This window comes from Chrysemys picta, chromosome 2, assembly GCF_011386835.1.
Source record: "Chrysemys picta bellii isolate R12L10 chromosome 2, ASM1138683v2, whole genome shotgun sequence".
Lineage (NCBI taxonomy): Eukaryota > Metazoa > Chordata > Testudines > Emydidae > Chrysemys > Chrysemys picta.
In genome coordinates this window covers 250,271,295-250,298,431 of record NC_088792.1, presented here as the reverse complement: position 1 = coordinate 250,298,431, position 27,137 = coordinate 250,271,295, and positions in this window count along the sequence as shown.

The following is a 27,137-nucleotide window of genomic DNA, read 5'->3' as shown; positions in this document are numbered from 1 at the left end:
GTGCCGTACAAACACATATGAAGGCAAAATACCTGCTCTAAAGCACTTCACTGCAAAGTGCTATGTGGCCTTGTGGCTACTTTGGAAGTGGAGATGGGAGAAAAATCTATCTAGTCATATACAGATCAAGTGAGTGTGGCTGCTTGAATTGAAGTCAACAAATTCTATTTCATGCTAGTATGGATGGAAGAAAAAAATATCTTTGTGGAAAGGTGTTTTCTCCCCCTGTTGGTGGGAGGGATAAGATACTATGGTGAATTTTGTGCTTAGTTTGTGCCAGGGCTTGCCAAGGCTGAGCCCCAGCCCCTCTAGGCTTGGCAGTTGATAGCCCCAGCACCTCTGGGCTTGGCAGTTGATAGCCCCAGCCCCTCTAGGCTTGGCAGTTGATAGCCCCAGCCCCTCTAGGCTTGCTGCACCAGTAATGAAAGTAAAAAAATTGCTTGAGCCCCAGCACCGATTTAATTACAGATTAAGCGCTGGGTGAACTAGTATAAGACTATAGACAGGAGGTGCCACATTTGTTTCCACAATGCCTGCTGACACAGACATGCTTTAGATTCAGACATCAGCACTTCAGAAGTCTGGACTGCTGGGTATTTACTAAAATCAGGGGCTCATCTGGAGAGAGGTGGAGGAGGGGTGTTTGCCATATCTTTAAGTATGAAGTAACTAGTTTTACACAAACAAAAGGGAAGAGTAATGCCCTTGGTAAACGTTTTTCATTCAGGGTTTGTTTACAGCATCTGGGTCAGTGAGGAACAGACACATCCATGCCTCAAAAAAACAACAACAACAACAACAACAAAAAACGTTAAATAAGGTTCCAAGTCTTGGCATTCCTGGCCTTTTTGTAACTTTAATCATGTTTAACTTTTCCTAACAGCGGCTTCTTGTTCCAGGAATAAATGTTTTCTGGAAGCTGCTGCTTTGCTGGCTCAGGTTGCAGGATTTCTGGGTGGCCCAACTTGCACCTGTGTGAGGAATAACCCTCACCTAGTCTTCAAAGCGTTTTATTCTGGGACATACAAATCCTCTCCTTTTTCCCCTATGTTGCTACAGCCATAGCACATAGCTAAGGAAATCTTCTGCTACGAGTTGACCACCACATTGTGGCACGGTTTCAGTGTCCACAGCCTTCAGGCTAGAACCCTTGGTTTATTTTTTTGTACTCCTTTGCTGTTTTGAGTGTCACTATGTGGTCTCCAATGCAGTGATTTCTTCTCTCATGGCTTTCCAAATCTTACCTATACCTATACATCAGACCTTCTTAGACACAGCAGGTGAAATCTTGCTGTCCTTACATGGTCACAATTCCCACTGATTTCAATGTGATTAAGTGGAGACAGCAGAATTTGTATTGTCCAATTTCACTCCAAATTAAGGGAAAAACATGCCTGAAATTGATTGAGTTGGCTGCTCTGAGTCCACGTTCATTGGGCACTCACAACACGTAGGCATCATACGGCGTGTATCAGCACTAATATAAATTCAATAACAGTGCAGAAGCACTAACAGCAGGTTAGACTTTAACAGCTCCACAAAGGCAGGGCAAGGGATCTCTTGTACTGTGAAGGAGTCACGATCTCATGTCAGTGTGATACCCGCTAAGCTAGTTAATCAATACAACTCTTTATCCTGGCTCACTGCTAAGTTAGGATGCCCCTAACTAAACAGCTCTTTGATGTCAATCCCTTTCTTTTTATCACCACATAAACTGCACCCAGCTTCTGGCAAATCACAAATTTGAAGCACATATGGTTCTGCATAATTCTTTTTCTTTCTTCGGAAAGCTGTTTCAAAAGAGGAAATTATAGTATCACACTAATAAATAGTATTTTTAAGAGCTCACTGGGCAAATTGTATGGTATGTCCTCTGTACAGTCTGCTTTTCTATCCACTCACTTAGAAACACACTTTCATTTTTGCAGGCAATAAGCACCAGAAACTCTAGTGGATAAATGATTCACATTCTACTTGCAGGGGTTTTCCATGGATTATATCGCACTTGTAAAAAAGCACCTACTGCACAACTCCCTGGTAACAAGGCAATTCTATAATTTGCTCAGTAGCAACAAAACCAGAGCCATTAAAAAAAAAAAGTATCCCCATCTTACGTTGTAGAAGATGTATTTAGTTAAAAAGGAAAACAAATATTTAAATTAAAAACCTAGTGGTTGAATAAGGCAGGTCTCATCTGTTCGTTATTGATTTCAAGGAAGTTTACTGCTTCTTTTGTGTAGGAGAATCCTCAATAAAAAGTTGTTATATACACAAACATTGAAATTTCTCAGGTCCCATAACATGTAATACTTACCACCTCTGTAGTACTGTTCATCTTCAAAGAACGCCGTAAGTATAAACTAATTAATCCTCACAACATACCTGTGTGGCTAAATGACTTTCTTCTGAGTTGGTCTCAGAGCCAGGATTAGATCACAGGAGACTTTGTCTCTCAGTTCTCTGCTGAGACCATGCCTTTCATATAAACAACTCCTGACTGTACTTCTATAAGGAAATGCAGAAACAGAAATATAGATAAGAGGGAAAAGGCTTTGGATGTATGAGGAGACTTTTTTTTGCTTATATTGAGTAAAAGCCTATGACCATATTGACTTCAGTGGGAGCTGAGAAGGATTAGCACCTGGCAGGATCAGGCCTTTTCTATTGCCGTATAATTTGCAAGAATATATTCTTCAGTAACTACTGTTTCTTTTTTTGTCTTTAATGTATGCTTATTTTAAATTGATACAAAATAGAAATAAAAGCATCAATATACCTATCTCCAAGGGAAACAATTGCCATAAATATTTTAGCAGAATGCAGGTACGAAAGGGGTGAATTGGCCCTTCCGAAGGCCAATGGTTTTTAATATCACATTTTTTTGAAGGAAAAGAAAAACCATAAAGGCACAGATGTCCTTAACACCAGGTACCAAATACATGTTTATGTCTTCATAGTTAATGTAGCCACAACACTGCTTCTGCAAAGTTAAAGCTGCCATAAACCTGAGAAAAAAAATTATATAGCCTTAAATGGAGGCGATGGAGTAATACAAATAAATATAAGCAGGGTCTGAATGAACTCTCCCCTGATAGCTAACTGGGGCGGGGGAGAGACTTCAGGAGCAAACTGTAGTTACATGAACACATGTAATCTGCTTAGATATCCAGCAGATAGAGCGGTGTTGCTTAAAGTAATCAACTTTGACTGGTGTTGGGTTACAAATCACTTTATACTGAATGTGGGAGTACTGAAATGCTGTTATCAATGTTGTTGTCTTTATTGTATGAATAAAGGGGAGTAGAATTGTGCTTAACCTGTCCCAAGAGGGTCACCCTCAGCTGAAAGGACCTCCTTAAGTCAGGGGCTCAAATGCCAGGCCCCTGAAAAGGAAAAGGGGTGGGGACAGATGTCTCACCAGGAGCTGTGGACTCTCCCTAAGGGTCTCCGGTCTGGTTTAGCCTGTTTCTCCCCACTGTTCAAAGATAGAGCTAAATAGGCTTCATTGGGAGCCATTTTGTTATGTTAAGTACTCAATGAGAGCTGAAATTACTGGTGGTGAGGCAGTGTTTCTGCCTAGCCTGCTGAGAGCTAAAAATCACTAAGAGACTGACTTACAGAGGTCACCACAGATGGGCAAGTGGCAGCAGAAGGTGACTAACGGGCGGCCGGCAGAAGTGATGAGCAGTCGGGAAGCAGCAAGGAACAGCAGCTGGCAGGGAGGCCAGGCAGTGAGGAGCAGCAGCTGGCAGGGCAGTCAGATAGAGCAAGTGCTCAGATGGTGGAGTAAGCCAGGTGTCTTCTTCCTAGGGTGGGAGGTGAACTCACCCAGATGCACTTCTGAAACCTGGGTCCTCACTGACCAAGGACAACCATTCTGAGTAGGGTATGGTGAGGGAGCAGCAGGGGACAATGGTAAAGGAACTTTTGGTTGTAGAACTCAAGAAGATGAGTCAGAAGACTCTGCCCCACACATTCTGGAGTGGGTGTCCTGCTCACAGTTTTAGGTTTATGAATCCTGCTTGCAGCATTTTCCCTAATTAATGTCGGGTGACTTCTCTCCTTTCATTAAAAGTGTATTTTCTACACTCAGACTCTGTGCCTGCAAATGGGGAAGCATTGCCTCTCAGAGGTGCCCGGGGTGGTGTGTAATTTTCTCAGGTTATTGGGTGGGGTTGTGACACTGCACTCCATATGTTTATGGAAATATGCTTATGAGTGTAAATATAATGTAACTGGAATATGCTTCATGCAAAAGGTCTCTTGTAAGGTATCATGACAAAGTTTATAATCTACTGTGTTCATCCTATTTGTATGAATGTATCATTCTTGTATCTAAAGCTAGACATATGAAGTAGTACTCTGAAGTCTTGTTGTAACTATGCAAAGTGTGGGCCATTAATAATGGCTTGGAATCTTGATGGCTCCCATTAACTAGGACAATTGGTTGTAAATAGCTCTGTTTACTTGCAAGCCTTCCTGTGTTTCTGGTGTCAACTGGTACTGGAATCCATCTTAAACCTGGTGCTTTTCCATTTAGAAGGAGGGGTGGGAACCCAGAGAGAGACATAGGATTCCTGCCTTGTGTCAAAGCTATAAAAGGGGTGGAGCAGAACAAGGGGGGTCCCAGTCATATGAGAGCCCCTGCTTTTCACCTAAGATACCTGAGCTGGAACTAACAAGGACTGTACCAGGGGAAAGGATTGGGCCCAGACTAGGAAGGAGTCTAGTCTGTGAAAGAAGCTTATTGAAACATCTCTGAGGGTGAGATTTACTTGTATTCAGGTTCTTAATGTATTAGGCTTAGAATTCTGTGTTTTGTTTTATTTTGCTTGGTAACTTACTTTGTTCTGTCTGTTATTACTTGAAACCACTTAAATCCTACTTTTTGTACTTAATAAACATCACTTTTGTTTATTAATTAACCCAGAGTAAATGATTAATACCTGGGGGAGCAAACAGCTGTGCATATCACTCTATCAGTGTTATAGAGGGTGGACAATTTATGAGTTTACCCTATATAAGCTTTATACAGAGTAAAACGGATTTATTTGGGTTTTGGATCCCATTGGGAGCTGTATGTCAGGGTGCTTGAGATAGGAAAGCTGCTGAGCCTTTTTTGGTTAAAGTCTGCAGCTTTGGAGGTATGGACCAGACCTGAGTCTGTGTTGCAGCAGACTAGCATGTCTCAACAAGGCAGGGTTCTGGAGTCCCACGTTGGAAGGGAAAACGGGCTCAGAGGTAATTCTAGCATGTCAGGTGACAGTCCCAAGGGGGTCTCTGTGACCGAACCCGTCACAGGGGGCTCAAGCTGGTTCTGTGTTGTATTGTTGAAAAGAAATCCCTAGATATTGAACCCGGCCCTGGTTGCTTCTGGCTCCACCTGGCAGAAGAGTTACATAAATACTATTCTGAAAGGTGATCTGCAAAGGAATGAAGAACCACGTGAAGCTAAATGGACTGAATGACCCCTGTTAGTCAGGCTGTGAGAGGCAATTAGAATATAAACTTGGAGTGGCCCAAGAAGGTTGTGAGACCTAGAGCTACATTTAAAAAAATATTTTATAAAGGAGTTATGTGCTGCCTGCCCCTTACTGTCTGATTAATCTAATCTAATCTCTCTAGTTTATATATTTATGAGTAGGGGGCCCTACCAAATTCACAGCTATGAAAAACGCATCACGGACTGTGAAATCTGGTCTTTCATGTGCTTTTACCCTATACTACACCGATTTCACAGAGGAGACCACCATTTCTCAAATTGGGGGTCCTGACCCAAAAGGGAGTTGCAGGGGAGTCACAAGGTTATGTTAGTGGGGTCGCAGTATTGCCACCCTTACTTCTGTACTGCCTTCAGAGCTGGGCAGCCGCAGAGCAGCAGCTGTTGGCAAAGTGCCCAGCTCTGAAGGCAGTGCCCTGCCAGCAGCAGTGTAGAAGTAAGGGTGGCAATACCATACCATGCCACCCGTACTTCTGCACTGCTGCCTTCAGCACTGGACAGCTGGAGAGTGGTGGCTGCTGACTGAGGGCCAAGCTCTGCAGGCAGCGTGCAGAAATAAGGGTGGCAATACCATACCATGCCATCCTTACTTCTGTGCTGCTGCTGGCGGTGGCTCTGCCTTCAGAGCTGGGCTCCCGGCCAGCAGCCACTGCTCTCCAACTGCCCAGCTCTGAAGACAGTGCTGCTGCCAGCAGCAGTGCAGAAGTAAGGGTAGCAGTACTGCAACCCTCCCCCCAATAACCTTGTGACCCCTGCACAACTCCTTTTTGGGTCAGGACCCCTACAATTACAACACCGTGAAGTTTCAGATTTAAATAGCTGAAATCACGAAATTTGATTTTTAAAATCCTATGACCGTGAAATTGACCAAAATGAATTTGGTCAATGTGAATTTGGTAGGGCTCTATTTATGAGGTTCTTATAGGCATTCAGCATATCTGTCTGGACTTGGTTCAATTTTCCAGTGCAGTTACTCCCTTTTTAAGTTAACTTTTGGGTCTGGTGGTCTGGACATTGTTTTTTTTTAATTCAGAGAATCTGCTTGTATAATAATAATGTGCTCCGATACTGTACTGATAAGGACCACAGAAAAAGATAGAATGACAGGTGATGCACCCCCACAGACAAGGAGGAGATTTAAGAAAAAAAGTTGGGTTTTTGGTTATTTTTTAATCTGTCCTCCTGATCCAAGCTCTCTTTGCTTTGCTTTTCTGTTCTCTTCTTGTGAGCAAAATTCTTTCCAATTATAATATGTTGTCCTTGCTGACAAGAACTGAGCAGAGAGGAAGGATAGTGAGAAGTGCACTTGCAAACCAAACCACAGCTGCTCAGCAGTAATTTTAGTGCATCACTCTTGACATTTTCCTTAAAAATAATTTTCAGAGAATAAACCCATAAGCAAAAATGTTGATACAACTCCAAGGTCTTCACAAACTATTACGTAAATGTTATATAACATTGCTTGGAGGGGGAAATCACTAACAATAGAAATTATTACTATTGATTTATGAGAGTTAATAAAACTTGGAGAAACACATAAATTAGTTATAGACCAGACTCTTCAGCAGACTTATCCAGTCTTGATTGTATCTAGAAACTTTACCACAGGGTCTTTATCCCAAAGAAATAGGATTTATTCATAAATGCAAGACTGACAAATTGCAGGATGGTTGCGGTAGTAGATACTACTACCATTCATATGCTTCGGTGATGAATGGCAGAATAAAACCCTAAGATATTACTCTCTTGGTCTAAGAATTACTGTTAATAGAAGTTTTCCTTTTTGCCTGGAGGATGTAACTGAGATCAGGAAAAAACAAAAAACAAACATATTTTGTTCTTCAGAACATGTTTTATTGGTTCTGGATTTAAAATCTTACCTATATGCTTGCAATTAGTGAGTCACAATCCAGAATGGCTTCTTGGACAGGAATCAACTTCAGTGGAATCCTGTGAAACATCTTTCCGTACACAGTGTTAGAGTTATTACCATATTATTAAGTTATTCATTAAGGACAGTCACAGGATGCACCTTTCACCACTGGTCTGGCACCTCCTCCTGGTCACTCTGGGGATTAGCTCTTGAGGTCAACACCCCCCTTCCTGCAGTTGCACACTATCACTCTGTCTCTGTCTCAGGACTGGAGCCCCTCTCCCACTCCAGGAACCACAGTGTCATTTTTGTGACTCAGCCCTCCGGCCAGGTCACTCAGTGTTCCCCCCTTTTGGGGCAGCAATGTCCCTTCTCCCTAGCAGTCCTAGACAGTCTTCCCTCTCACTGCCCCATGGTGCCACTCCCCCAGTGCCCAGTAGGGAAACATGGGCCCACCATTTACTCCAGGTTCCAGGCCAGGGGCCCTCAGCTCAGTAGTTCTGGGCCTTTCTTTTTCAGCCCTCACTGCTCCTTCCCTGGACTGCATCCTACCACACCTGGTCCCCTTCTCCCCCTGGTGTACCAGCTCCAAAACCCTCCTCCCTCTGCCCATGGAGTGACTGCTGCCTGCCTGCAGCCTTTCCCAGCAGCCCCTTTTACTGCTCACAACTCCTGGGCTTGATACAGTGTTCCTGCACAGCTGAACCTGCTTCCAGTTAGTTCCCTGCTCCCTGGCTCTCCCTGCAGGTGCAGCCTGATAGGGTTGCCAACCCTCCAGGATTGGCCTGGAATCTCTAGGAATTAAAAATTAATATTTAAAGATTATGTCATGTGATGAAATCTCCAGGACTACATCCAACCAAAACTGGCAACCCTACCTATGGAGTTAATAAGCCTCCCTGACCATCTTCACCCCTTCCAATCCTGGGTGGAGTGGGCACCCCATCACAAGGACTCTCGATGTGCTTTGTGCTGCACAGGATACAAATATAAAGATAATTCTTGCCCAAAAGAGTTTATGACAGGGGGTTCAACAGTGCTTATGGGACTTAGGACCACAAGTCCAACTGACTTTATATCAATAGATTTTTTCCCCCTGTCTAAAGCCCTTATCTTGCTCCCACTGAATTAAATGGCGAAGTTTCCATTAACTTTAATGAGTATAGCAGGGTTTCTCAAACTGGGAGTTGGGACCCCTCAGGGGGTCGTGAGGTTATTACATGGGGGGTCACGAGCTGTCAGCCTGCACCCTAAACCCTGCTTTGCATCCAGCATTTATAATGGTGTTCAATATATTAAAAAGTATTTTTAATTTATAAGGGGAGGGGGGTCATACTCAGAGGCTTGCTATGTGAAAGGGGTCACCACTACAAAAGTTTGAGAAGCACTGGAGTATAGCATTAGACCCTAAAAAACATACATAGAAAAGAGATTCAGAGGAGGGACTCACTTTAGATTTTATTCATTTTTGTCCATGAGGTCAGACTCTTTTCTCCTTTACTATGATAACAACGGTCCTTTTCGCTTCCTGGTGGAGCTAAAGTGTTGTTCATGACTTACGAAGTAGTAAATGGTTTGGGAACTGGCAGCCAAAGACACTGCTGCTTTCTCCCCACATGCAGTACTGTCACAGTTGTCGTCAGCAGAGGTACTTAAGTGAGTGTCCCTTTGGATGTAAATGGGAGGGCACAAGTGGCAGGGAGTTTTCTAAGGGAGCCTCTTGACTCTGGACCTGGCTTTGTGCCTTGGTCTGTCAGCACAAAGATTTAACCATCTGAGCCCAGAGCTCAGAGCTTCAAAGGCCAGAGCTTTTTGTGACGAGATGGGTTGAGGGCTACTGGTGTTTGAATGAGATCGTTCGTAATTATTAATTATTATGGACGATCACCATATTTTATGTGCTCGTTTGAAGGGCCTTGGTAGGGCTGTTCATTTCTATCCTGGATTCCAGTCCTTTTTCTTGTCATTCATCACCTAGCTCTTTCATCACTCCTGTTAACCCCTCCTGCGGCACACAGCACCTCCAAACTTCACTTTGCACCCAAACATTTGCAAAGAGCACATGCCAGGATCCAAATAGCAAGTTATGAGACTTTTATACTAAAAGGATCCATTTCCAATAGTCTCCTCATAACGTGTTAGCTTGTCTTCGGCATTTAGTTTTTGCAAATTAGCGGCGGCTGTGTGAAATTTGGGCAGCTGGTGTAAATCAGGTGGGTGACGGTGAGTAATTAAGGATTATATGGAAGTGGGGAACAGGCTCAGTCCCTGAACTATTCATTTCTAGATATTCTAGTGTTTGGGGGTTTCTAAAGCTGTTGAATTTTCATAAAGAAAGTCATGTTGCGTTTGGGCATTAGTCTGATTCCTCTGAAACACACTTTCTACATTACCTCTGTTCTGACTTTTTATTTTTTATTTTTTTTGCTAACCAGTACATGTAGATTTGCCATGTGCACAGACATGCACATTCATTTTGTAAGTGTGGTTTATACCACAAGATGTGAAAATTTGGCCCTGTCTCTATCTTTCAGGCACATGATTCACAAATATCTTCATCATTGTACTTGAGGAACTCTCTCAACTTTTCAAGTCTATAAGGACAAAAAAAGTGAATTCTCTGTTCTCTACATATGAATGGCTAGCTGTCTCTTGAATTCATTTCTACTATTTGCATCAATAGCTTTACTTAGCAATAATTTATTCCCATACTTATTGCACTTTGATTGAAATAGTTCTGGCTGAATTTCCCCTTTATTCTAAATTTTCTACTTTTTAGACTGAGTCTCTTGTTTTTTATGGCCCTCTCATCAGATTGAAGAGTTTCTCATTCCACTTATCAAAGCTCTTTGCAATTTGAATATTTTTCTTAGATCATCTTGAAGTATTCCCTCTGATTTTTGCTGATGAAAATAAATGCATTCCCTTATATCAAATGCTCTTAAATCAGGATTCATTCTGCTTGCACTGACATCTCCAGAGAAATAGTACCCTATAGGAAAAGGTGACTCAATATTTCAGACTAATCAATGTCTTGAACAGTAACAGCACCGCTCTTTTAATGGAGCGGTGAGCCATATGCCCCCCTTTGCCCCTTACCATCACTCCAGCTTCTATCATCCTCAAAGGCCCTGAACCGTGTACTGCTTCAGCTAGAAGTGCTGGATGCGGTTCCTTCCTCAGCTATAATGGCTATAGGAAACTTGCTGACTGACAGTGCCAGGTTTGAGAATAATTTGGGAGTAGTTTGCATATCTCATCGGACAGATTTTTAAATTTATCTCAATCTGATGCAGAATTTAGGTCCAGCTTGCTGCAAAGTACACAGGGCTGTGTGTGTAAAACCCTTCTGCCAGATGGAGTTGGCAGCAATGTGTGTGCGTGTGTGTGTGTGTGTGTGTGTAAAACCCTTCTGCCACGTGGAGTTGATAGCAACATATATGTATGTGTGTGTGTGTGTGTGTGTGTGTGTGTGTGTAACCCTTCTGCCAGGTGGAGTCGGCAGCAATGTGTGTGTGTGTAACCCTTCTGCCAGGTGGAGTTGGCAGCAGTGTGTGTGTGTGTGTGTGTGTAACCCTTCTGCCAGGTCGAGTCAGCAGCAACGTGGGCAGGGTTCAGCATTTAGGGGTTTCTCTTAACAACACAAAATAGAACCAGCTCAAGCCCCAGTCCAGTAATCTGGGAAAATCTAACACCACCCCAGGCATCTCTAAGAAGCAATACTTCCCCACTTGCAAGCACTGAATCCGTGTGTAGCAAACTTTTATTAAAAGCGGGAGGGAAGGGGACACAACATTAATTTGCGAACACCACAACCACAATTCAAAAGCATGAGACCCCAAGCACTCACCCCACAGTGCACTGAGCAGTGTCCTTTGCCTCTGTTTCTCACCTGCCAGCGTGAAAGATCGACAAACGAATGTCCCTTAACACACCACACCTCTCTCCTTCCACTGCACCCAACTCACTTGCTTAGCAAGGACCCAGAGTTCAGAGGTGTGTTCCTGGGAATCCATCTCCCACCCCTGGAGCAATGCCTCTGCAACTTCACAGCTGCCACTGTCTCTCTGCAGCTGCTTACCACCACCTCTCTGCTACTGCTCTCTGCAACATCACATTCTGAGGTCCCACCAGTAAACCCAGCTCTTACTGACTTCAGCTCTCAGTGATTTCAGCAGGTAGTGGGGACCCTCACAGCCAGTGCAGTTTCTGTGTTGACTTCGGCTGCACCACTATCCCCACACAAGGTCTAAGGTTTAGCCCCTAGACCTGCTCAGCAGTGATATCAGCTCCAGGAATCATCATCATCCAAAAACAAGGACTCTCAATTGAGTCTAATCACTTTTGTGTTTAAACGCTGAAGAGGGACACATCAAATGGTGTCTAGGACTCTTTAGGCCACATCTCCAGCTAATAACACCTATCCCCACCCGCTCATCATCGCTGAGATTTGGCTCTCTACCTCCTGCTTAGCAAGTAAGGTTCAGCTTAGGTTCAACCTCGACCCCTTCAAGAAGAGCAAGATAAGTACAGTTCTGCTGCCCTTTACCCCTACAATAAGGATAACAACATTTCCCCTGCATTCAATTACTAGAGTGAGTTGCAACCCAAAACTAGCCAAAATTGATCCTTTTGGCAAAGCAGCTCCTCTGCTGTTCGCCTAGGCAGAGTAGGCGTGTCTATTCAAACATGGTCTGCTCCTGGCCTCTTTTCCCCCAGTGTGTTTCTAGATGTCAGGGGAGAGCTCAATCAGACCCTGCTTACATATACATATACACACGTTTTATACAAGTCTGGCCATACTGGATCAGACCAATGGTCCATCTAGTCCACTATCCTGTCTTACAATAGTGGCCAGTGCCAGACGCTTCCAAGGGAATTAACAAAACAAGGCAATTATCGAGTGACCCGTCCCCTGTCATCCAGTCCCAGCTTCTGGCCGCCAGAGGCTTAGGGACACCCAGAGCATGGGGTTGCATCTCTGACCATCTTAGCTAATAGCTATTGATGGTCCTATCTTCCATAACCTTATCTAATTCTTTTTGAACCCAGTTATACTTTTGGCCTTCACAACATCTTCTGACAACGAGTTCCACAGACTGACTGTCATTTCTCTATATAAAGTGAGTGAGAAATGTTAAATCTTAAAATGATGATTTTTATTGATTTAAATATGAAAATGTACACTCCAATCGGTTTAGGACTGGGTGCACCATTTATTCTGATGTTAAATTCAATTTATTTTTCCTTGTCCCTCACTTTCAGTTTTCAGTGTGTTCTGGCTTGTCATCTTTAACATCCTGTGGAGCTTTATGGTGGCAGGTCACATCTCTCAGAGCCATGGTTTCAGCCTGTTTGTTGATTCAGGCAGATACCTCTGCATCAGATTACACTCAGGTCATGTTTTTAAGGTTTTCTTCACAACCAGGAAGGCTAGACACATTCATTTAGAAGGAAAGCTTGGATTCCTGAGCACTGGAGTGAATTCCACAGCAAATTCCAGAGCTGAGGAACATAAGACTCCTTTTTAAATTAGCATTCATTGAAGGACTGGGAGTTTCACGGCACTGCTAATATGCTGCATCTGTAGATCAAGAGAGCCTATAGGTGCTGGAACTAGGAATGCAGGGGGTGCTGCTGCACCCCCAGGCTTGAAGTGGTTTCCATCATATACAGGGTTTACAATTTGGATCAATGGCTCTCAGCACTCCACTATACAAAGTGTTCCGGCACCCCTGGGAGAGTCAGTTGAAAAATTTTGATTTTCAAACCTTTTCAACAAAGAACAGGGACTTTTTTCCCTAATATTTAACAGCCTCCACTTACCAGTTTGATTCCAGCCCACCTTAGCAGAGACTGAAAGTTGGTTCCATCAAATGGGTTTTTGGTGGCTCCTGTGTGAGAGGAGTTTGGTGCATCTCAGTTGTAGCTCCTACATCATAAACTCACCAACATTTTTTGCACTGATTGGCAGACTCAGCAGAGAGGCTGTGAATGATTCCCCCACATCCTCAAGTGCTCCCTTGCAACTGGGCATCCTAATGCCAGGGATGCCATCCCACTTTCCTTCTCAGACTCCCAAAGACTCCAAGAGACTCTCTTGCCTCAATAACATGCCTTCTTGGGGCTGGTTTATTACAAAAACCTAGTGCGAGTAATCTATAACAAACCCCCCCAATCCTAGTTCATTTGTCACCCCAGTGCATCTAGTCCTTAAAATCCTACAACATCTAGTCCATCAACATAACATATACCACACTCTGATGCTTTCTGCTGCACCTGGGCTCTTCTTCGGCCTTCTCCTGTCATTCTGCCTGGGCATCCACCCCAGTCCTTCCAGCTGGAGTCCAACCAGGGCCGGCTCTAACTTTTTTGCCACCCCATGCAAAAAAACCAAAAAACAAAAAACAGAGCACCGCACTGCTGTAACAACCCCCCCCCCCGAGTGCCGCCTCGCCGAAACAAACAAACAAACAAACAAACAAAAACCCCGAGCGCCGCCCCGCTGAAACAACCCCCCTTTGAAGGTGCCGCCCCAAGCACGCGCATGTTCAGCTAGTGCCTGGAGCCGGCCCTGAGTCCAACCCTGCTCTTCCTAGTCTCCAGCCTCTTTGCTGGAAGTTCACTCTCACCAGGGAAGCATCCATCACCCCCCTGGTCCAATAACCTCTCATCTCAAAGGGTATGTCTACACTGCCATTAAACACCTGTGGCTTGCACATCAACAAGAGCTAGTTCACTCTTTAAAAGTGGAAATGCAATCTAGGAATTTCAGTGCACCAAGAAAGGAAGCCAATTCTGGGATCTGTTTTTAAAATACTTTTGTAGGCAAACAGAGGAAGTTTTTGATTTATTGGAAAATACAATTTCTTGGCTGCCACCAAGAAAGTAAACTTGGCTTTTTTCTAGTTCTTTCTTTTATTTTTGTAGAAAAGAAAGGAATCTTCTCCTATTGAAAAGAATACTGCTGCCTCCAGAAATATTTTCCTTAGCTCTGTTGTGAAAAGAATGAACTGCCAACATACAACTAAACCAATCTGCACACTTGTGTTCATTGCGTTAAGACTTGCACACTTGACTATAGAAAATAGGAGATTAAGTAAGGGGTAGTTTTGGTTGAACATAGAAAATAACACACGCCTGGACCAACCAGCATTAAAAAAAATGAGTTAAGAAACAGGAAATTTAAATAAATTCTCAGAGACAAGTACTCTCTTTGAAACAAAACATCAGAAGGAATCAGAAGAGGACTGGACTAGATGATCTACTGCGGTCCCTTCCAGTCACACACTTCTATGGTTCTATGAATTAATGTTCAAAACATGCCTCAGAATACTGTAATGACAAGTAAAATAGGGATTGAAAGTTGCCTGGTGCACTGACAATCAGTTACCAGTTAAAATACCATGTCATACCTATGAATAATGTATCAGAGGTATGGTTTCAAATTTTGATTTGGATGGTGGCAATGTTTTTGTCTAGCATTTCTGTTATCTCGATTAGCACGTTGGAAGGATGTGTACGAAGTTTCAGTAGTAATCAGAGAAAATTTGGGTATCAGTAGTACTTGGCTAATGCTTTGTGGGTAACCATCCTGGGTTCAAAGAAAAACTTTACTATTCCAGGAAAAAATCTAAACAGATGCTAATTCTACCATAAGTTTGTAAAACTGAATAGACAGTGAAGGATGACAAAATGAAAATGAATCTCTGCCCAAGGGGTTGTATACTCTCCCCAAGTGTTATACTTTGGCCTGGTCCACACTAACCCCCCACTTCGAACTAAGGTACGCAAATTCAGCTACGTTAATAATGTAGCTGAATTCGAAGTACCTTAGTTCGAACTTACCGCGGGTCCAGACGCGGCAGGCAGGCTCCCCCGTCGATGCCGCGTACTCCTCTCGCCGAGCTGGAGTATCGGCGTCGACGGTGAGCACTTCCGGGATCGATCCCAGAAGATCGATTGCTTACCGCCGGACCCGGTGGTAAGTGTAGACCTACCCTTTTAATGGAAACAACAAGGAGTCTGGTGGCACCTTAAAGACTAACAGATTTATTTGGGCATAAGCTTTCGTGGGTAAAAACCTCACTTCTTCAAATCTGAATAAATCTGTTAGTCTTTAAGGTGCAACCAGACTCCTTGTTTTTTTTGTACATACAGACTAACACGGCTACCCCCTGATACTTTTAATGGAAATTACAGTCTAAGGAAATAGAACTGGTTATCAACTTTAAAAACTATATGTCTGTGAAATGGCCAGTTATCTACAACGCTGGATCAATACTGTGAAAGACATTCAGCAATAGGTATGCAGTGTTGTTTTAGCCATGTTGGTCCTAGGATATTAGAGAGACAAGGTGGGTGTGGTAATATCTTTTATTGGGCAGGCTCTTCCTCAGGTAGGGTCAGGTTATCAGTGGGGGAAATGAACAAGACTATAACAAACAATTACGAAAGACTGCAGAAAAAGTAACTACAGCAAACACAATAGTTGAAAATCCAGCTCTAGACACATTGTTGTAAATTCATATGCAAATTAAGCACGTAAGGGTGTTCATGCTGGTGTTGTGGTTGAAGACACTTTGAGGGATGTAATGCGAGTATAAGGAATTCAGAAGAGACAAGAGAAAAGATTAATCACCCAAAAAGAAATTAATCATCCAACTCATGCAACCCATGTACTATCCTGACCTACACAACCTTACAAGAAGCCAACAGACTGTTTATGGGAACTGAGCATTGCTAAACCAAAAAGGCTCTCGTGGCTGGGCAACACAAACAAAAGCTGCAGTCCACCAGGCAGTAACTAATAAGCACTGTTGCCATACAGGAATGGGACTAGAAAGCAATTAACATTAGCACTCAGCATACACTAATGAATGAGGGATTGTTGATGGAAATAATACAACTGCATGATGTACTCATAACCTGACAAGGGGAACCATTTTATTTGGCCAAAAGAATGTCTGGTCAACCTCTAGGAGAGACATAATTCCATTTATTATAGAGTGCAAGAGATTGATTGACATGGCCTATAGAAACAGTCAGGTTGAAGTGAAAGTTTCCCCACAGTTGCAAGCCTAGACTTCCCATGTGAACTCAGTTTTTGTAAGTTACAGAAAGCTGTAAAGTACCAAGTATATACCCCCTAAGCCAGGAATTCTACAGAACATTTCTGGAAGAAATCTATGAAGTGATTGTTTGAGGCTTCAGCTGACCCATTCTTGGAATCCCTTCAACCACTTGTTTGGATATTATAGTAAAGCTAACTGTGGAGATGTGACAGGGTGCTGAGTGAGAAGCACGTAATCAGTCCCTGTCACTCCAGCCCCAATCAAGGGGAATGGATTGGGGCTGGTTGGATAGCCCTGTGTCTGCCTGGTAATGGGCAGCCCCTGCCAGCCTCATTAGCCAGGGCTATAGAGGCTGGGAGGAAGCCGGGGGAGAGAAAGGCCAGGCACAGAAGGAGGTGGGAGCCTTCTGGTCTGTTGCTGACCAGGCCTGGCAGAGTTGGCTGCAAAATCTGTACGTAGGTGGAAAGTGGTGGTTTGAATTGACAAAACCCCAAGAAGACAGGTGAAGACAAACAAACAAGAGTGACAATAAATCCCGATGAATGGTCTATACAGCCAGGTCATCCATGATTCATATATCCAATTCCTACCACAGTGATCCTACACCAAAATAATTACACTCAATACAGATAGGTGCTAAGATGCTGGAAAAGATCATTCAGTCGTCACAATTAGAGCAGACCTCACCAAGCATATTAAGTGCCCAGAAAGAACAGGCACTGCATTTTTTAATAATTGGGGAAACATTTACAGTACTACTGATAATGCTAATCTATCACTCTTAACTGATAAATTGTCTGACACAACTGAAAGTATAACTAAGGTTTTTATAATGACACCTTGCACTTAAAAACAAAATAACTCACCACCAGCAAAAACAATCAGATAAACAAAAAACAAATTCTTAAATTAGAACAAACCAATTATTGAGAAATTCCATTTTGGGATCTAAATAGTGAGTGACCCATATCTCAGTGTTTCCAGGTCTTCTGTTGTTCAGTGGCTTAGCCAGCTACAAATTGCACTCCAGAATATAAACTTTAATTTAAAATAAACCTTTCTAGCCCTTATGATTGCAAAGAAAACATTCATCATGTGAAATGAATACAGAATTGTCCACAACAGGCCACTTGAAACAATGTCTCTAAGAAGTATGAGGTGCGCTGCTCTGCTCCCCTTTTAAGCTCCTCTTCCAGCCTGTGTATGCCTTGCAGGTGTGGCAGAGTGAAGCTACCAGAGCTCAGAGCAGCTCCTTAACCCCTTATTGTCCAGTGTGGGGTTTGTGTAGCTCCTCACATGTAGCCTTTCTGACTTTTCCTTCATTTGAGAACAAGTGGAGTGCTTACACTCCAAGATACAATTATTTTCAGAGTGTTCATTAATAGTTCTGTTGAATATTTCCTAGACTTCAGGGTCCTTTAAGGAGCAACCTGTTCATTGATCATTGGTTTTGCCTCGATCACCACTAATTCCCCAAAGGGTATAATGTGAGAAAGTTACTGACCCCATCCAAAAAATAAAGAAAAGGAAAATCATAGGTTGTGACACTCTGTACCTCAGGGAACACCCTGCACCCCCATGTTCATCCTTATAATATGATTGTGTGGTATCCAATGCAAAGATTGTCATGTCGGGTGTCTTCGGAAGGCTCATGATGCACTGAGCATTGTTGTTATAGTAATGTTATAGGTTGTAATTTCATGTATATAGTTATGAGGCTGAAAATGTATCCTTATGGCTTAAAGCAAGCCCAGGCAAAACTCTTCAGGAGCAGAGGGGCAGTTCACACCTCATCAGGGCATGTATGTGGCAAACCCAGCCCAGCCTCACAGGAACAAAGGACACTGGCCTAGGGAGCAACAAAGGATCTGTTGGACTCTCGAGTGAGTCACCCCCCTTCCCTTGGTCAGTTTGGGACTACGATGAGTTAATGCTCACCTGACTCTGAGGGGGGAGCAAAGTCAAGAGGTAAGAAAGAACATGATAAAAGGGAGAGATGTTTGCCATGCTCTTCCTCTCTCTTCCACCTACATCTACAGACCCCCACCACCAAGTGACTGAAGTGCTGATCAAGTGGGAGAGCCTGGCTGAAGGGCAACCAGCCAGCCTGTGATGAGAAGCATCTAAGTTTGTAAGGGCATTGAAAGTGTTAAGATCAGCTTAGAATGTGGTTTGCTTTTATTTCATTTGACCAAATCTGACTTGTTGTGCTTTGACTTATAATCACTTAAAATCTATCTTTTGTAGTTAATAAATGTGTTTGTTTATTCTACCTGAAGCAGTGTGTTTGGTTTGAAGCATGTCAGAGACTCCTCTTGGGATAACAAGCCTGGTACATATCAATTTCTTTGTTAAATTGATGAACTCATATAAGCTTGCAGGGTCCAGTGGGCATAAACGGACACTGCAAGACGGAGGTTCCTAGGGTTGTGTCTGGGACTGGAGATATTGGCTAGTGTCATTCAGTTGCACAATCCAAGCAGCGGCTGGCCAAAAGTGCTCACTCCTGTAGCTGGGAGCATCTTACATGCTAGAGGCAGTGCGTGAACAGCCCGGGAGTGGGGGTTCTCACAGCAAAGCAGGGTAAGGCTGGCTCACGGAGCCAAGGATTGGAGTGACCTAGCAGATCACTGGTCCAGATAACACCAAGGGAACGTCACAGAGGTACTCACTAATCCCTCAGAATATGGAGTCATTGTATAATCAGCTACTTTGTTGATTAACTCAGCCTATGAATCTTACTATGCAGAACTCCAAAGGAAGTGAACTCCCACAAACGTAATGTTCTGCTGACTGCGCAATCAAGTGCTGTTCTACACTTTGGGGCATAGCACATGTTTTTCAGAGAATTCCAGTCTGTTTAGTGATTGGGCTTTGTGTTATATGTCTGAACTCTCCTTTACTATATGCTTCACAGGGAAACCATTAGAGTCACATGAAAGCATTAAGCCAGAGCTTCACTTCCCTCCTGCTGGCTCCTTTCTATTATTCCAGAGACACTAAACAGATGGAAAGATGGTATAACTAGTTACTTGGGGTTCATCGGGGTGGCGGCAGCAGTGAGAATGCGAGATGCCAGCCTTTCCCTCTGATGGTGGATCACAAAGAAAATGAGGACCCGTTAACTAGTCCTGATTCAGTATGCTGTCAAAGAGGCAGCGTTTCCACCCGAGTTCTGCCAACAGCTGCTATGGAAGCAGTTCTGGAAGTTGCCTGGCTTCTGCACTGACCCACTTAAAAGCAAAGGTAGTTTCTTACCGCAGCCCTAGAAAATATCAACAAAGCTAAATGAACTCCAATAAGGCCTCTTCTATGCAGCCACTAAATAGCGCTGAACTCACTCTAGCTGGGTTAGATGGCAGGGCCTCAGTACAAGACTAGGCAGTGCTTCCTAAGAGACTGCAGAGGTGCCTGCCTGAGTGCATTCCAGGACTCTGGTGCTATGCTGCTCACTGACACCAAAACATGAGTAGAGTTCAGCATATTGGGAAGGGGGAAGTGATACAGTAAAGGGACATTTGCCTATTGGACATTCACACTAGCGGATGGGGAACCAAGCTAACAGACTACTCATAACGTTACTATGGAGGAGTGTTTTATTTATCATTTTTATATCTATATCGAGGCTGTATTTTCCCAAGTTGATGCTGTGTTCCATTTTTTTCCTGATATAGTTTTTCTTGTTTCATACACAGACTCAGTGCATGTGAATGGAGCAATATTGCTCATTAAGGCTGCCCAGAAAAGGCAGTTCGTGATCCCAGAAACTCTGAGTTGGGCCACAAGTTGATCCAGTTATTTGTCTATAGAGACCCTCGATATATTGAATCCAGTCCTTTTTGATGTTAACAGATGACAGAAGGGTCACACATACACATGGTAACAACCACATAAATTCAAACTACAAAAAAAAGATGACACATTATACTTATTATTAATACATATTATAGGATCATCTGAACAGTCAAACCGAAATGGTATTGCTAAATTCATGAGTCTATCTCACATTTCATGGCCATATTTTCAAATATAAGATTTTAAATTAGGTATTCGGGTGCCTTAATAGGAACTTAGATGGCTAGCTTTTGGTGTGAACCATTTGAAAAAAGAGAAAATTTCGTCCTCATTTTAAAATTTGTGGGGAAAATGATAAAGTTTTTTTTTAATCATATTAATGCTTTGGGACAGGGACTTTCTATTCTATGGAGTCACAGATTTTATGGACAGAAGAGATCATTAGATCATCTAACCTGACCTCCTGAATTAGACAGGCCATAGAATTTCACTTAGATATCCTTGTTCTGAGCCCAATTATTGTATATGTAACTTATTATGCTGGTATAGTGCTTAGCACCCAGTCCTTATTGGGGCCTTTATATCTTACCATCATAAGAGTAGCAAATAGCACTAATAAACAAATGAGATATGGAACAAATAGTTTCTGTGAAGCCAAACCATTTTTTGTTTTAGTCACTTGTTACTGGAGATGGGCCCAAGCAACAAAATTTGGAGCTGGATCTCAACTTCTGCACATTCAAAGGCGTTTGCATTCAGGTTTTTGGTTTGTTTTTCCGTACACAAAGCGCAACCATTTACTTTCAGTCGAAACTGTCATGTTTCAATTTAAGGAAAATGCAGCAATAAGAAAGAAAAAAAGCTCAATGAGAGAGCAGAGTGAGTTAGTGTGAGAGAGCTCTGAAAAAGGGATTGGAAGGATGGCACAGTATTTAGGAAACTGGCCTAGAACTTGTGAGAATTAGGTTCCATCCCCTGCTCCACCATGCACTTGCTGTGTAACTTTGGGCAAGTCACTTTCTCTGTGCCTCAGTTCCCCAACTGAAAAATTGGGATAATAACACTTTTGTACCTCACATGGGTGTTGTGAGGATAAATACATTAAAGATTGTGAAGTGCTCAGATGCTACAGTAAGACGTGCCATAGAATTACCTGAGATAGTTAGAAAACAAAATGGCTGCTGTCCTGGCACCGCAGTGAAATTCTTAAAAATTTAAAGGTGAAGCAAAGACCCTGTTTCTATATAAACAACAGAGTGGTCCTATTACAGAGAAAGGGAAGGATCTGAACTTCCCCAGATGGGACTGTTTTGTTCTGGAGCTTTGTTTCATGCCCATCACGACATATTATATTTAGGCAATCACAAATCTGAATTAGTATGTACCAGAGAGAGAAGTAGGCTGGCAATGAAGATAGATAGATAGGTAGGTAGGTAGGTAGGTAGGTATATAGATAGATAGATTTAACTCCCCCTCTCTCCCCGAGTTCATTGTGAACATAATATTATACAAGCATATACCCTATTTTGTTTTACATACACAATACTAGCTGCTAGCTGCAGTCAATTGTCATCTTGTTCTGAGAGGGTGTGTGTTGGGGGGAGAAATAGTCACTAATTAGCCTGCAGCTTAGAGTAAAAAAGTTATTACACAGTTATCCCACACTAGAAGTCCAGGAACATGGACTGTGTCTTGTATGGCATTAGACTGGTAGTTTTCAAGCTACCCGATGCTCAGACTGGTGCCCATATAAAAAGGAGAAAGCTTTGCAGCATGATGTATGTTTCATTTGGAACACAATTTCAGATAATTACTGAGGGTCACGCCAAAGCCAGAGTATTTTTATTTAGATGTTCCTTGTAATTCAAGGCCTTCAAAAAAGCCATGCATATCTTTATTTCTATTTTTCCTGCTTTGTCCCAGTTTGCCCTTATTTAAGTTCTTCCCACCACCCCTCTGGTGAAATCAGTGTGATGTTTAGCCTTCGGCTCAGAAAATGAGTGGGAGCATCCCCTTCACAGCCACTGCTGTTTCATGAATCATCTATCTGGAGTGCTACTCCCACTGCTGTATGAATGATGCAATGGGAGCATCCTCCTCCTTTTCAGATTCTTAACACTTCCCACATCTAGGGCAGACACACCCTGGGGGTTGGGAACCTGCAGTGTTTCCCAACACCAAGTCTCTACAAGGGCAACCCGACTGCACCACCACCACCATGATGCAGGCCCACCACCAGTCTTGTTCGTGCATTCACATAGCTAAGATATTACCAAATACAGTCAAGAAAGCCAGACAGCGAGGAGTCAAGCCTCCCACCCCGATCAGCCTTTATGTTATTTGAGGTCAATTACTGTAAACTATCAATTTTTCAGGAATGCTATTAATTCAACTGCTGTATAAACGGAGCCCCTTGTTTCTTTGCAGTTATAATGCACAAGATTTCAAACACTAGTAATCCTAGCTTTTTCTCTCCAGTGTTTTCCTTTTTTTGTTCTCCCAGAATTAATGGTTTCCAGCTGTGTATTCTTTGGATATGTTTCCTCACCAGCTTTTTCCATAATATGGTGCTGACCTACTTCCAAGCCCCAGATGTGCTATTTATTTACTCTGAAGCATCTGGCCCCCGACATGGTCCTGTCACTGCAACGTGGCAAACTTGTGAAAAACTCAGCCTGGCAGCCAGTTATCAGGCAGTACTATACTGGCAAGCAGTGCGAACATTTCAAAGGAGAAAGGAAAAGAGGAGTGGGATGGAAATGAGGAGGGAGCAGAGTTCATGTTTTTCTATGCTGTACTTTCTAAGGTTGCAGATGATTAGTGACATTCAAATTGGAAGCTAGGGATTTCACTCTTTTGTAAACAGAACCATGCAGACATTAAACCCCATAGAAACAGATCAGCCTGGCTGCTTGCCCTTAAACATCCTCTCTTATAGTCTCCATGCAGCTTCACAGTAAAGCTGTATGCACTCCATTTCATGCTGTTGTACGTGTTATGTAAAATCATTCCTCTTTGACCGGACTGTGGCCCCTGGAGTAAATTAAGACTGGTGTGTTAACCTTCCCTCTGAAGGTTGGACAATTTAAGAAAGGCCCTTTGGGATAAATATTTTCCATTAGAGCTTTATATATCAGGCTGCAAATATCCTCTTTACTATCACAGCATAATAACTAATTCCCTTGTTTTGTTTTAAAAGGGAAAAAAACCTCCAAAATACTCTCTAAAATGAAAACTCCAAGATGGCAGTTACAGTAAGTATCAATAGTTGTTTAAATGATGGCATCTCTGTTTTGGCTTACACGGACCATTGCCTTAAAGCCAAGAATCTGAACTTGTATAATGGCACTAAGCTGAAGGTGGCCTTCAAGAGACAGCTGTTTAAGCAGGTGTCAGTGATTGTTTTAAGAAATGGAAGGAATCAACCACAGGTGTTGAAGGCCAAGAAGTCAAAAGTTTATAAAACCCTGCATGGGAAAAACAAGCCTGTCATTTCCACTTCAGAGCTGGAAGGGTGTGTGTTCGGGTGCTTTACAACTGTAGCAAGAAGCCAGGCAGGAGGGGCTGGGAACGTTCGAAGCAGAAGTTCTGCAGTGAAGCAGAGCGAGAGAGAGGTCGGCCTTAAGGAGAATATTGTTTTCCTTATTCTACTCACGTTCCTTGCTCAGTGTTGGAAGAAAGCAATTCCTTCTGTGATTCTTTACCATTGGCATATGATGAGAGAAGGATTTCCAGATTTGACCTTTCCTTCATGCCCCCATCATTAATCTGTCTCCAAAGATGCCTCAGGCTAGAGAAAAGGTGCATGTATTCCTCCAGCAATACAGCTTTCTAGCTTAAAATCTGGTCTACACTACAGACCTATATCAGTATACCTATGGATCTTTCACACCCATGTGCCATGTAGTTATACTGACCTAATCTCCCCGTGTAGACAGCACTATGCCTCCCACAGACACCACTTGGGGATGTGGATTAACGTGCCAACAGGAGAGCTTTCTCCCATCAGCTTAGCGTGTCCTCATTAAAATGCTACAGTAATGCAGCTGCACTGATGCCATGTTTTAAGTGTAGACATGCAATGTTCTACCCACCAGCCTCAAGTCACTCCCTCTTCTGTGTCCTGTTTGCTATGAATGTGGCCATATTGTGTATGCAATGAAATATACTGTAACTTTTAATTTTCCTGGAGCAACATTAGTTGTGTCAAAAGTCGAGGGAAAGTTTTCAGCACTTTGGCTCATGAGATTTTGTATCCTCAATATTAATTTTTTCCACAGATGTTTCAACTGGAAATGTTTCTTACTGAAACAACCACACACACTAAAAAAAGCCACAATCCCTCAACAATTCACACCTGTAGGGGAGTGTACAAAGGGAGGAAAAAGAGGAAGAGGTGAACCCCTAAAGGCAGGAGGGCACGTTAGATTGAGCCCAGCTCTGGGAGCTAGGCAGATTTTGTGTAACTGATTCCCACACATTTTTTCATTTTGGTTTTGCTGGGGTGGGGGACAAATAATTCACCCGCCTCCAGCAAGAACTTTCTAGAAGTGCCCAAGCCATGTGACCCAAAGGGCCACACTCTGACGTTGCTGTCCTGCAGACACAAGGCCTGCCCCGAGTGCCACAGCCCAATTAGATCCTCTTCTTACAGGGTGTAGTGCAGTTCCAGAGCATGGGACATCCACAGACCTCAGACATGCCCCCTCCCTCGAGACACAGTCTGAGATTCCTCCCCTTTATTAGATGTGACTATACATGGCAGTAGGTTCATTGGAGCCTAATTTCTGGGAGGAAGATGATACCTTCACTTATGTCTCTCCAGGAGAGAATGGGATTTTCCCAGCTAAGTGATGATCGGGGACAGTGCAGGGCTGAATGGTCGTGGTGTCAGGATACCAGCTGCTATCTCTCAAATGTATTTTTTCCACAATTAAAGTTTGAAATAGGAAGAGGGGAGTTTGCAATCAAAGTAAGTCAAGCAACCGAGCACCACAGCTCTGGAGAAGCTCTGCCTTCCCGCCTGCTTTCCATCATTCCTTGGGAGGAAGGTGCCGTGTTCAGGAAGCGGGGGACTCAAACTCATCTAGTGCAAAGAGAAGACTGGAAAGGAGTGGAATATTTTATCTTTGGGAGGCCTCTGGCCCACCAGCAAGTCTATCAGTTTTTCAATACTTCCATGGCCAATGTTGCATGAGGCCAACTCTGGATGTGGCAGGTTAGAGGTCAGTGGCATGAGTGGAGCTTCTACGTAACAAATTATCCACTGAAATGTTTCTACAGGTGTGGGAACTGTGCCTTTCCTATGTTAAAACATGCCCCAATACCTCAGTGATCACAACAGCTATTTCCTGGGGTCACAAATTATTTTATGAATTAAACACAATCACAGTCTTCCTCTGCTGTAGGAGAGCGGTTTGATGTTTTGTCAAGCAATCTGTCAAGCTGTGCATTCAATACCTGTGGGAAATACAAGTACCATTTATGGGATTGCTTACACTTGGCTTTCCATTGTAGAAGAACAATAGCTATTTGCTTTTCCATTAACTCTGGTTCTGATCTATTGCTACAATAAAATGGCATACCAGCATAAAAAATTACATATACAAATACATTTATTTGTATCATAAGTCTTGAGAACTGAACCATGCTCAGCAAAACTTAGTAGATCAGCCAGTCTTTCATCTGGACCCACATGAAAGGGAATCTTTCCTTCACTGTCCATTTTCTTTTCGTCAAGAATCACTAAAGCAAATTTAAACAGATTTTTAAAATGGGCATAGGACCTCCTGGGTCATCAAGTCCAGTCCCCTGCCACCACGAGCAAATATCAACTATCTTAGTTCCTCTTCAGAAATAGAGCGAGTGAAATTAAATCCTCTGTTCCTAGATGATAAAGGGCAATGAATTATCATTATGAGCAAGGTAATGGTTATTTATGCCAGTGAATTAGCAAACCTCTTTATAGACTGAATGACATCAATATGGGTGTATTACTCTGTCCAGCTAATTAGCTTTGATGCAGATGATGTGTCAGAAAGCTGGGAAGGTGAAACTCAACTGCCCTAAACCCAAAGCCAGAGCACAAAGGGGCAGGTGTTACTCTATCCTAGGGGAGGGAGAAATGGCCCCGGCCCTCAATGTATTGGATTTACATGCCCCCTGCCACGCCCCTTCACCGTTGTCAGCAATAGCCCATGTGGATCTCAGACTAGATTCTACATGATGCTGAGCCTTCTGGACCTGATCCAGCAAAGCACTTAAGCATGTGAGAAGTCCTATTGAAGTCAATGGTACTATTCATATGCTTAACATAAAGCATATGTTTAAGTGCTTAGCTGGGTCAGGGCCAGAGTACAGATCTCCTCCACAGCAGACAGGGTATACACAGGTACCCTTTCTGCATGTTTCTTGCACAATAGGGGGTTGAGTGGCAGGAGAGCCCATGCAGGTATCTGTATCATAGATTAGCATCACACGTGACTATTGACATATGCACGCTTTAGGAAATCTCTATTAGCTGTATTGCACCTTGCTGATAAATGAAAATGGTACAAAGTTACAAACCAAATCAATCAAATTAAACAAATGCTCATCTGGCCTAGAATTGTGTATAGATGTTCTAACAAAGTGCTCATTAGTAATTCTGTGATCATTTGAGGTCATCATTCTATTGCAGCCAAAAGGATTTGGGTTTTTATTACATTACCTCTTCATGGCATGATTCAGTTTGGTGATAGGATGCTGTTGGCATACGCCAGAATGTATGGTTCCCGGTGGTGGAAAATCTCCCCGGAGGTGGGTAGCATTGTTCTAAGGTTTCTTTGACTCTTCTAGGAAGCTTAAAGCCAGTCAGCACAGCTTAACATGATTGCTGTTCAAGGATATATAGTTA